This window comes from Triticum aestivum, chromosome 4A (genome assembly GCF_018294505.1).
Source record: "Triticum aestivum cultivar Chinese Spring chromosome 4A, IWGSC CS RefSeq v2.1, whole genome shotgun sequence".
NCBI classification, from domain to species: domain Eukaryota; kingdom Viridiplantae; phylum Streptophyta; class Magnoliopsida; order Poales; family Poaceae; genus Triticum; species Triticum aestivum.
This window is the reverse complement of record NC_057803.1, coordinates 512,454,538-512,467,235: the sequence shown is the minus strand read 5'-3', so window position 1 is coordinate 512,467,235 and position 12,698 is coordinate 512,454,538. Positions and strand designations below refer to the sequence as shown.

The 12,698-nt window shown below is 44.1% G+C and overlaps 1 long non-coding RNA gene across 1 annotated transcript; it reads left to right on the top strand.

Moving 5' to 3' along the window:
• The first annotated feature begins 8,623 nt into the window (after positions 1-8,623).
• Positions 8,624-10,135, top strand: LOC123082172 (uncharacterized). The gene is made up of 3 exons (XR_006438967.1): positions 8,624-8,836; positions 8,912-9,113; positions 10,048-10,135. It is a non-coding gene; the product is annotated as an uncharacterized lncRNA (long non-coding RNA).
• Positions 10,136-12,698: the final 2,563 nt, after the last annotated feature.

Here is a 12,698-nt window from a genome sequence, read left to right as displayed (position 1 = left end):
TGGCAATCTGGTGGTTCACGTGGTGCAAGAGGAATGCCCGGATTTTCCAAAGCAAGGCGTCCACCGTCAGCACGGTCTTCAACTTGATGATTGATTAAATTTAGGATATGGAACCAGGCTGGGCGTCATAGGATTCAGCTGCTTTTGGACAGACCTCGAGAGCCAGACTGAATTATGTGCTGATGTATGTTGCTGGGTTGCCGGCTGTTGGCATAGTGGATGTATAGCGGCCTGCTCCGACCAAATACTTGTAACACCTTTCCTCTTATAAATGAAAAAGAAAAGCTGCTCCGACAACGTTTCATAAAAAAAAACAATGGTAGAAAATCACGATCAAAAATACATTTTTAAGCAACCAACGCTTGTGCCTCCTTCACAAGATCAAGAGAGGAGGGGCCTGGCGGTCTTCTTCGCTCCACAATCAGTCCCAGCGAAGAGCATGTAGCTTTCAAGGCTAGACATGATTCCCGGAGCCTTGGACAGTGTCTCCATGAATTTCTGATTCTTGAAGTGCGCGCTGTACTGGCCGTGCCGCATCACTGTAACAGCAATCCGACCGCAAAGCTTGACGATTCTTAGGCTGTTAGCCGTGGCCTCACAGTTCTCTTCTACTATAGTCTTGAGCTTCGCCACAAATACACCTTCTGCTGGGACGATCGTTAGAGCCACGACATTGAAGTCATCTGCACTGATCAGTTCGCTGCATATCGCCAAAGTAAGAGATAAAAACGCCTCTTGCAGTTCCATCATAGCAGTTTGCTCCTCATTTGCTTGATCGGTTAACTTAGTTTGGCTCCTGTGGTCCGAAAGTTTTTTTTCTTCATCATTTCCCAGTATACAAAGTTGTTGCTGCTCTGCATCATCGCCCGATGCAGAAACATTGCTTTGAGATGCTTCGGTTGGGGGTTCTATTTGGCTGTTCAACACACTCTGTGAGTAGCTGCAATAATAAAAACGAGACCAGTAAATGTGAGGCAGCGGGCCAGCGGGAACTTTTCAATTAGTATATTTTCTTTTTGCGAAAAATCAATTAATATAATTAAGTGTATAGTTACAGTTCTCTGTTTTCCACTTGTTAGTGTTGTGCTGATCTAGTAGATGTTTGAATTAGATAAATGGGTTGAAACAGTTACCTTTGGCAGCAAGATAGTCTTCACATGTTCCTTGTCCATTTGATGACGACTACACAAATTCTCCAAGATCTCTGCTGCTATTGTGCTGTATATGATCTTGTTCTTAGCATCAAGTAATTCAACAATGTTCTCATATTCCCTCACTACAAGCCCAGACATAGTTGCTGTCTTGGATAGTAGTGCCAATGTTTTACCAGCCGTTACTTTCAGCCCTTCCATGACGAACTTGGTGTCATTTTCTTCCGGTTTTCCATCAGTAAGGAAGTACTGCAGCTGCTTCTCGATGAGATTTTCTTTTTTCTTTTTTTTGAAAGAAGGCAAAAGATTTGCCATTTCATTGATTAAGAAAGGAGTTATCGAACAAGGGCCGCAAGGCGGCAAAATAAAATGTCTACTCTCGCGGTATTACAACACTCATGTGCTTTGCACCCGCCACTGCCCAAAGAGACACCTCTTCTTTGATCTTACAGATTAGGACCATGGAAGGGATGGCCATGTTTCGAAAGACCCTAGCGTTACGCTCTGTCCATATCTCCCATGAGATAAGCATCATCAAGGAGGCTAGCGCCTTAGGGGAGCCAAGGCGAATCTGAAGGTTGCCGTTCCACCAGTCTTTCACCGAAGTCCTCGTCTGCCATATCGCCGTAGAAATGTGGTGCATGCCAAGCCACATAAGAATATGGTTCCAAATGCGGATGGTGAAGCGGCATTGGAAGAGAAGGTGGGCTGCCGACTCCTGACATTGCTTACAAAGTGGGCAGAGGCCATAGTTTGGCCATCCGCGACGTATGAGACGATCCGATGTCCAAATCCTATTTTGAAGGACTAGCTAAGCAAAGAACTTGCACCGAGGGGTGGCCCAAACCCTCCATACAGAGTGAACGGGATCGGGCGATGTGAGACCCTCAAATTGTGCCTTCTAGATGAGATTTTCTTTTGTTTTGCTGCTGAGATCGGTTTGCATATCCAAAGCCAATTCTGTCAGTATTTCCTTGGCTCGCATCTGCAGTTCTTCGACATTTCCGTTGCCCTCATCAAGAATTTCCCCAAGGTTGTTCATTGCATGTTTGCTAGAAGATATTTCTGAGTGCACCCTTCTGCCTGTCCACTCAGGAGCACGGATGAGCATGTGAACCACTTTCAAGGATCCGTTTACAATATCTGCCCAGGTATTTATACTAATATCTTGGATTAGTGTCTCGGAGTGAAGAGGCGCCATGATCTTGGGAAGGAGACCAGGGGTGCTGCATAAGTCGCCACAGTTGTGCTGGTCGCCCGCGAGCTTCTCGAGAATTGTCATGCCTTGCAGAATTAACTCGTTCCAGGCATCTCCTTTGCTGCCATGGATTGGGATATCCACTTCATCTTGCTAAGCGTCACCCTCTTGTGTTTTAGCCTTTTTTGCTCTGCGTTTCTCTATGCGCCTAACACTGAAAATCAATCTGTCTTTAGCATTCATAGGATCTTTTAACTTAATTTGAGTTGAGCAATGATTGTGTCCTTGTTGGTTGTTCCAATATGGCAGGCTGGTATCGAGCAGGGAGGATATGCACTGTATTGCCCCAGGGTACTGGGTTAGATGGATGTCACCTGCAAGATAGGCGACGATCCTGGCGGCGAGCTCCCTGATCTCTCTATCGCTGCTTCTCCACCCCAGTGTATCGATCAGCTTCTGAATCTTTGGCCTTGAGGGAACAACAAGTGATCTTACATCTGCCTCCAGCTTAATGAAGGCGTCGAGTATTCTTGCTCCCGAGAGGTAGTCTTGCTGCGATTCAGAGTCCAGCAACTCAACGGCATAGTTGATCAATTTCCTGCCACGGATGGACGCAGGGTCCCGCCAGCATTTCGCTCGTGTGTCCATAATCACGCTGTATTATGCGCCACAATGAGAGCGCCACGCAGACCATACGCCCGTAAGTGTAAATGCACACTAAGGATCACTAAGACCACAATCATGCAGATGACAGGAAAACATAGGAAGGGAAAAAACGATTGAATGGCAGTGTAGCGGCGCGGAGACAGCTTTTTAGCATGAACTTTTTTCCTAAGATTCTGACTGATTCCCACAAAATATGCAGTAGCGTTGATGTACAGTTGGGCGAAATTAAGGGACAGGTTGTCCTCCAAGTCGTTCAAGATCCTGTGTGCGCCATAGCAAATGCATAGTCAGGGTCCCAGTCGTCAGCCTCGTTAACATTCATTTGGTGCTCGGTAAAAGAAAAGCAATGTGAACTCTAATTTACAGAGTAGGATATGCCATTAATTACCTGGATGCTTGTAACATGCTAATAACTTTTTTTTGAGGGCTTACATGCTAATAACTGTGAGGCACCAGGAGCGCCAGGTAGCCCAAGCCCGTTACGGCCATCAAACCGTACGTACGTCTGGCCGAGCACATCAAGAGATAAGAGAAGAATGTTCCTACAAGCCTCCTCAGCGATTTGGATTCCTGACTGTTGGATCTGGCTGCTTGATGCGATCTAGGCCGTCAGATCAACCCCTGGAACGACCTCGTCCGTCGGATAAAAAAAAGTTACTGCTGGAATGAATAGTTTCACCTCAACCGTGCCACCGCACGTAAATAGCCTGCCCCGCCGGGGGCATTTTCGTCATTTCACGCTTGCGCGTATAAATTGCGTCCCCGCTCCTGTGGAGATGACCTAGCCGCCTCTCCCCCGCACTCACGCAGCCCCTCTCCTCTTCCTCCCGTCCCCCCTCCTGGCCACTCGCTCGATCCCCACTGCTCGCCGCCTCGGACGCCGGCCGATTCCGGCCGCTCCGTCGCCGCCCGGCACACACGCGGTTGCAGCTCTACTAGCTTTACCGCGTCGATCCACTTTTCCTCGCCTCCTGTGGTCGCCCCCATCAATTTCCCCCTGCTAGGGTTTCGGTGGTGGAGGTCGACCTCGCCTCCGGCAGCCGCCTGCTTGTTGCCCGGCGCGACTGGACCGCCGACATCAACACGAAAGAGGTGTTGTTCGTCATCATCAATCTGCCTCGGGTTCACCGGATTCAAGAAAGGGCATGGGCGGCAACTCCCTCCTAGATCCCATCCGTTGCAGGCGTGCAGGCAACTCCGGTGAGTCCACCCTGATGCATTGTTTGTACCTCGCGCACTTTTTTCCCTCTCTCGTGGTTCGGCGGGGAGCGAGCGGCGGTTGCAGATCGATGCCATGTGGTGGAGCGATGGGGGGTTTGTAGGGGGAACCACGCCATGGCGGGTGAGGCGGACTGTGCTAGCTAGAGAGGTGCAGGCGCGTTTGATGGGGCGGATGGTTCACGACCGGCGTGTGGCGAAGGAAGGGGCGTTGATGTACAGGACGTAGGAGAGCATGGTGATGCTTCTGTACAGCATGGTGACCACGGCGGGGCGTGCCTAGGTGCATGGGGGCGAGCTGGAGTTTGTTTCTGTTGATGGGCTCGTGGGAGGGGCCGTACCCCAGGGGAGGTGGCGACGGTGGCTTAGGCTTGTTGTTTTCTTCCATATGCAGATTTTCAGGCTTTATGTTGCCGCCTGACTTATTCAGTTCAGAGGCTATGTGCAAGTTTTAGGCTGCTGCTACTGTCTATCTATGCATGTTTGTCCTCGCCTTCTATGTCGTTGCTGATGTTTATCTATACAAGTCTATGCTGATGCCTTTTATTTTCCAGTTGTCTGACGGTGAACTAGGAGTTTTTTTTGCTGATTAGAGATGCTGCTGCTACTTTTATTTATTCCAGTTGATTGATGAACTAGATGTAGTCACCGGTTTGGTGTTTACAGTCCCGTGAATGGAATATGTTTATTTGTGTCATCATTGCTGCTTCCTGTCTCCTTTTCTCTACATCTCAACATATTTTTATCATCATGAGAATCCTCGGTCTTGTAGTTTATCTATAGTGTCAAGCTTATCTTATTCCTGCCAATAGTTACCTTGCTTTTTCCAGGCAACATCAGTAGCTTTTTACCTGAACAAAATGCATGCATTTGATCCTTGGGGAGAAGCTAACCTGAATTGCATATTGGTTATGTGAGAAGTGCCCTCTCTCCCTCTCTCATGGTGTGTTTCTTCCTCCTCTGTGTGTTTTCTTAAACAGGGGGAGGGGGTGTCGATATGCCAAGTAGGAAGAAAGCTGGATCCGGATGCAAGGGGCAGGCGGACAGACAATAAGGTGTGTGCCGACTACACAACTGCCAACCTTTTCTGTTTTAGTGAGATATTTTTTTGTGATGTTTCCTCTAGACACAAACCATAATTGTTTCGAATATAACTACCATTTTTTATTTCTTAGGAGTGTATTTCAGTGCAAGGGGGGGTTTAATTTGATAGTCCATGTCAGCAGTTGCCATGTTTTTTTACTGTTTTGACCATATTAACCATTGAGTGGTTGTCAGATTAATCATACCTTGTTGTCATGTGTTTTTTCATATGACCTTGCCATGTTTATAAACCCATAGTTGCCGCGAATATACTTTGCTATCCGTGACAAGGGGGTGATTGCCATTTTTTTATAAATACATGGTTGTTGTGTTTAATAAAGCGGAGTTGTCAGGTTTTAAGTGGGGTGTAGTCAGATATACAACACCTGGTTGTCAGGTTTTAATGATGTATAAGCAGGTGTAGTTGTAGTGCAGCTGCTTGGTTTGCTGCTGATTTGCTACCATTATGATTCCCGATCGTTGAAGAAGCCGGTGGTTCCACTCATAAGTAACTGAAAACAAGTGGATGCTCCTTTGCCATCTCCTGTGCACAAAATTTGTGAACTCATTGTGATTCAGAAATACATGGTAGCGTGCAACAGATATTCTGTGGTTATTTTACTGATGTAGCTTACCAATCATGTTATTTGCTGTTACCAACATGTACCTGATTTTGGCCATTGTCATTTAACATAGTTTTTGGTCTCATTAACAACACACGTTGGTGTCAAGACGAGCGACATGGCCTGCTATGATCAACAACTTCTGAGTCATAGGATTTGATGCATTATTCTGTGTGAAAAAGGGCAATGAATGCATGAATTAAGTTTTTTTGGTTTGAAGCAACTAGCAATTTCTATGTATATATTACTATACTAATAGATGAGAGCATGTGTGCATATGTATGTGGTTTTCAAGGAGAGTTATGTGACCATGGCGTTCGTGCTCGTCGGCGGGACGGTGCAAGGCACAACTCCGACGCGGTCGCGTGGTGGATGTGCAGTGTAGGAAGCGGTTCCTTGCCGGTTGGACGGCGTTCAGGCGCGACCCTGGTGCCCACTGAGTACTGCCTCAGCTACAACCTCCCTCGGTGAGCTTCATCTTCCTCCTGCTCATCTGCTTCGGCTACTATATTGGACATGGTCGTGGCTATATTGATGTGGTGCTTGTCTGGTTGATGCTCTATGACCTACTCATGCATCGGTCCCTACCTGAGCTCTGTAGTTGTGGATGCATGCTATTCTAGGGTTTGCAGGATGTTGTTCATGTTTGGTTGCTATCATAGGAGCTCCTGTAATGATTTGGTTTACATGTGGATGTCGTATAGCTATGCTCCTGGATTTGCTAAATTGACCAGTGGTGTTAGTGCTAGGGCGATGATGATTAACATTGGCTGAAATAAGTGTGCCTTTGAGCAATCGAGGCATCGGTGGGTATCAAGTTGGATCCTCCCTCTTGTCTCTAGAATCCTTTTTGATCATGTGATACTTGTTGTTCTGCCCTTGGATGGTCATTCTTGTTGAGTGATAACCAGGGTAGCTACCCTGTATAAACAGATTGATCTGGTGATAAGAGATGACGGGGTAGGCTATATGATCGAGGAAAGGCGAATTTGAGCCCACTATGCAATGAACCCTGAACCCTCTTTATTGTATTTAAAGGTGTTGCTTATTTATCGAGAATCCATCCAGAAAGAAGAGAAGGATGTTCCTACAAGCCTCCTCAGCGATTTGGATTCCTGGCCGTTGGATCTGGCTGCTTGATGCGATCTGGGCCGTCAGATCAACCCCTGGAACGACCTCGCTTGTTGGATCAGATCCTGGTACTGTAGGAATGAATAGTTTCACCTCGACCGTGCCACCGCATGTAAATAGCCTGCCCCGTCGGGGGCATTTTCGTCATTTCACGCTTGCGCGTATAAATTGCGTCCCCGCTCTCGTGGAGATGACCTAGCCGCCTCTCTCCTCGGCTACAACCACCCTTGGTGAGCTCCGTCTTCCTCCTGCTCCTCTACTTCGGCTACTGTATGGGACAAGGTCGTGGCTATGTTCATGTGGTGCTCGTATGGTTGTTGCTCTATGCCCTACTCATGCATCGGTTCGTACTTGAGCTCTGTAGTAGTGGATCCATGCTATTCTAGGGTTTGCAGGCTGCTGTTCATGTTCAGTTGCTATCATAGGAGCTCGTGCGATGCTCTGGGTTACATGTGGGTGCCCTGGTCCTGTAGCTATGCTCCTGGATTTGCTAAATTGATCAATGGTGTTCGTGCTAGGGCAATGATGATTAACCGTGGCTGAAATAAGTATGCTTTTGAGCAATCAAGGCACCTGTGGGTATCAAGTTGGATCCTCCCTCTTGTCTCTAGAATCCTTCTTGATCCTGTGATACCTATTGATCTGTCCTTGGATGGTCATTCTTGTTGAGTGATAACCAGGGCAGCTCCATTGTATAAACTGATTGATCTGGTGATAAGAGATGATGGGGATAGGTTATATGATCGAGGAAAGGCGAATCTGAGCCCACTATGCAATGAACCCTTAACCCCTTTTATTTGTATTTAAAGGTGTTGCTTATTTGTGCTCGAGTGTTTATAGCTGTCTTATGTAAAGATTTCTTCTCTTTCATATCTTTATTGCATAAAAGTTGTTCTTGATCTTTTATTGTTTGTTGTTGGACCTTGATTTCATCTGGTTAAGAGTAAGTTGCACATTGTTATGCTAGAAGACTCGCTCCCAGCAAGTTGTCGGTTGAATGTCTTGTTTTAATTTGTTGATAAACCAGCAGAAACCACAGTGTCCTGTTTCTAATAACATCGTCTTTAGGCTGGTTAATGTTTGTATTGGAGCTGAGTATTTTTTTATATTTGTTGTTTATATCCAACATTGCTCCGTTTCATTTAGGACATGCCTGATGAACACATCTATCTATATGCCCCTGATGAACCATGTATTTAATATTTAATACTATAAGGCATGCACAGGAAGCAAATAATCAAGGCTGGGAAAGAAGTGTCATGTCTAATTGCTCTTTATTGCTTGTGTAAACCAAAAGAAAAACCGCCACAGACAACTATTTTGCATATATTCATCTGGGGCGAGCAGGGAGCACAATTAGTATCACTGTAAACACAAAACTAAATGAGAAGCAAAGTGGAATGTTTTATAGTGTAAGACATAGGATTGCACATTTCCAGTTGCAACTTGCAATTGAATTGTGAACTAAGTATTGTAATAACACTCTTTTATTGGCCCTCACTACCCTTGACTAATCTATCCAAATCATTATGTCATTTGTGCCTCCCACCATTGTCAAGAACCATGTTAACAAAAGGAAACTCCGAGCAGGAACCGTTCTTCAGGTGGCTTTCCTTTCGCTCATCGTTCCTATATTTTATTTCGCTTGTTTTTTACCATCTTCCTTCTCTGTCTGTTTCATGGTTGGGACGGTGGTGTGGCGCTGGGGCTGTCTTGCGGGTCGACCGGAGAGGGAGCACACCGAGTGGGCTTCTGAGATGGCTGAGGTGATTATTTGCTCCCTTGTTTGTCTTTCTCTTTGTGATGTGTATGTGCTCATCAAGGGCTTTGTTGTTTTTTAGGGATCTGTCTAGGGTTTCCTGGTTAATCCATTCTGATTTTGGTCTGCTCATGCTCTTGGCTTCTGGACCGTGGTGCTCGAGGTGGTCTGGCTGTCGTCGCCGCCCCTGCTCAATGCTGCGCCACCCGTTTTCCCCGCCGTCGACGAGCTTCTCGGGCTCTTCAATGATTCTTACAAGGAGGTCATATGCAAGAGAGTAAGAGGTGTGTTCTTCTTCTTCTTCTTCTTCTTCTTCTTCTTCATCATCACCATCATGGAGAGAAACATAAGAAAACCATTAGTCTCATCATCTTATGGAGCTGAGTGTCGTCCCATAACTATTGTTGCATGATTTATCATATTATAAATGTTAATCAGGCCATTAAATTTGCATTGCATTGTTCCCCTAAACGAATTGCATTTTTGCTGTTATTGCTTATTGTTGTTGGCAGGACAAATATGTGTAGTTTATAACACTGTTGCAGGATAAATGCAAATTTGATTCGCTTTTTTCTTGCACCGGCAACATCATCTCTGCATGTGCTGTTTAGGTTGTGTTAGTAATGACTAATGAGAAAGTGTGGCAAATAATCGCTGAACAGAGTCGGATGATTCATTCATGTGCCAGTGTCTCGCTATATGCCAATAGTTAGTCATGATTCATTTTCATTTCTGCATACGCTATTTTTTAGAAAGTGATCGCAATACTGTAGTTTTTACAAATTGCAAGGACGAAAAAAATCTTCAGTTCTATTTTAAAAGTAAAACCAGATGATCAGCGCCGTCAGCCACGTAGACTGATTTTGTAGGTTGATACTAGAGGCTAATTATATGTGAATTGTTGATGAGTAGAAAGCAAATGTATAGAGGGCATACCAACTACTGTAAGGTCGAGAATTCATATACATCATTTATGCATGGGTTTGTTGTATTTCTAATTTCCAAATGTTTACTATGTGTGTAGTTGCATAGTATTTCTTGATAATTCAGACACAGTAATTATGCATGTGTGTGCCATGTATCTTATTTCCAAATGTTTACTGTTTTTGTCGTTGCATGGTGTTTCTTTATACACAATTGTATAGTGATCGTGATGCATACTTCTTTGGAATATAGAACCATGTTACACTGCTATTCTTACTTTTTATATTGGTGTAGTTTTGATGAATTGCAGAGGCTGCTAAAAGACAGAGGCATACAGTGTTTTTTTATTCACTCAATCAGGTTAAACACAGAACAATGTAAGTTTATGTTGCTTCCTGTATGGGTTAATGTTTTTTACATGATTTTTCTCTGGTATACACACCTCATCTTTAATAACAGGTCATGTGACAATCTAGGAGTAGGAGTATTTGTTTGATATGTATTCATCATGCAACTTTGTCCAAACTGATAATCAGGTGGTAACTTTGTAAATAATAATTAGAGGCTTAGAACTTTCAGTAAATCCATAGTATTTACAGACTGGAATCACATTACTAGAAGTAGGTTACATTCAAGCGAGAATCATGTTTTTGCGGATTTCCTCAACTCTTTATTCAACAATTATGGTGATTTTGTTTCTGGATGCGGTCCTTTTCTTTTAACTTCTAATGTCAATGACAAAATTCTACACTCACCGTTTCTATAGTGAGGCACACTGGTTATATTTGCAGCTGCATGTGGATCGACCGCAGCCTCACTATTTTTGCCTACAAGTATATCATGGTTTTGGACAGACTTCATACATTGTTGGTGCTAAATTTGTTTTTGGTGATTAATGCTACATTTACATTGATCCTTGCAACCCCGACTTGGTGGCATGTGTTTATTGTAAAAGTAGTGTGTCCGTGCATATCTATTTTGAAGCCCTTCACTTGCTAACACGAGTGACATCTAAGAATCAGAGTCCACTGATGAACAATTAATTATAATTGCACTGTATATCCTTTCTCCTGGGGGTTATTTGTTAGTCTTCTCTGACATTTAACTGGAAAATGCGTATTTTCATCATTTCACTGATAGTATAATACTGAACTTAAACATGTATTCTTGGATGATAAGTGTGAGTTGTGGACTTCCTGCCCTTTATCACAAATCGACAGTACGTACTTCAGAATTTAGTTGACATAAGATTAATCATATTCCTATTTTGAGCAGGAAAGAGTACCTTATTGAACCAACTCTTTGGGACTAATTTCAGGGAGATGGATACCTTCAGGGGAAGGTATACTCAATTTTCTTTACATATATTTCTTTCATTTTTTCACTTCTCTTATCATGAAACTATGCTTTCAAATGTAGTACACCCTTAGATTTGATAGTATATTTCTATCGCTAGGAGAGCTATGTTTACTTGCAGTTTGATTCCCTTGTTCTTTTAACCTTTCGAGTAGCAAAGTGCAACATTAGGGAGATACTGAAAGGTTATGTACTTGGTAAGTAGAATAGTTACTGGTACGGTTTAGCAACAATCAGTGAACTGTCAATTAGACCTAGAAGATAAGAAATAAAGACACCATGCATTTTCTCTTCTTTCTTTCATTCTGTGAGCATTCGGTGCTCCAACCAGAAAAACTTGGACCTTAAAGCATCTAATGTACATCTATTCATCATAACTGGCCAGAGTTATATAACTGTAAACCTCTTGTGTTCTATTACAAATGAAGCAATTGAGGAAAATTGCTATATTTGTGACATCTTATGTGTAGATTCTTGCCTACTTGGTTGAAATTTGTAGTTGCTGGTACCGATGCCATTTAGCTTTCCCCCAAATTCTTGATTGATTGATCTTGAACTGTGGGAGCTGCTCACAAGCTTAACAAATGTCAGGGCCTTTAGTTTAATACAGAACCAGATGCTATCGTGAATGTAGAGCAGCTGGTGACTCTACTATATAAAGATCTCTGAAGAAATGAATGCTTTACAACAATCTCTATAGAATGGAAGCAAGTCATGTCTCTCGCTGGAAGAGGAAGGAGGAGAGCTCGACCGGAGCTCAGCAGATGAGGGGCGCCTTGATCCATCCGTTGGCGAAGGCGATCGCCTTCAAGATTAGAAGGGATACCATCGCTCATTGTACATACGTTTTAGAGGGAAATCACAAGTGCATTTTCTATACAAAACCATTATGTGGTCATCATAATGGAATAGCACTCATGGAGGCAATTGAACCAAGAGCCTCCATTGCCGTTGTGGTAGCTTTTGCTCTCTTATGTTCCTACTCGTATAACTGAACTTAATGTGAGCTAATTTGTTTTTGTAATCTCATGAATGCATTGAACTTGATGTTGCGCTACTTCTGGGGTGGATTAATTTTTACAATCTCATGATTTTGTTGAACTCGATGATGTTACTCTTCTGGAATGTTTATTCTTTCTCATGAACCAGAAAATCAGTTGTTGACATTTTACATGTGCTAAACTTGCTTCCTACTGATGCATCATGCGGTTTGATCTTCCATCGCTTGGCATATCGGTTGGACCGGCACCCTCGCGTCAAGGCGCGTTGCCGATCTAGTAATAGTTAAGCGACCTCTTTTCTGGCCGCACCCGCTTCAGTGGGCCGGATCACTTCTCGGCTTCTTCCGAGCAGAGGCACTTCTCCGGGCAGATCAGGCTCTTGCTCCATGCTTGGCCGGAATCTTGCTCTAATCAGCGGCGAGGCGAACGGTAGACCTTGCAGCCTGGCTAGCTATCTACTCCTTTCGTCTCATAATATAAAAGGGTTTTTGACATTAGTATCTATTTTCTCAAGGTGCAGTGCTGCTTGCAATGAACTTGAGAAGAATGGACATGATAGGATCAATCCACGGTCTGAAAAATGCATGA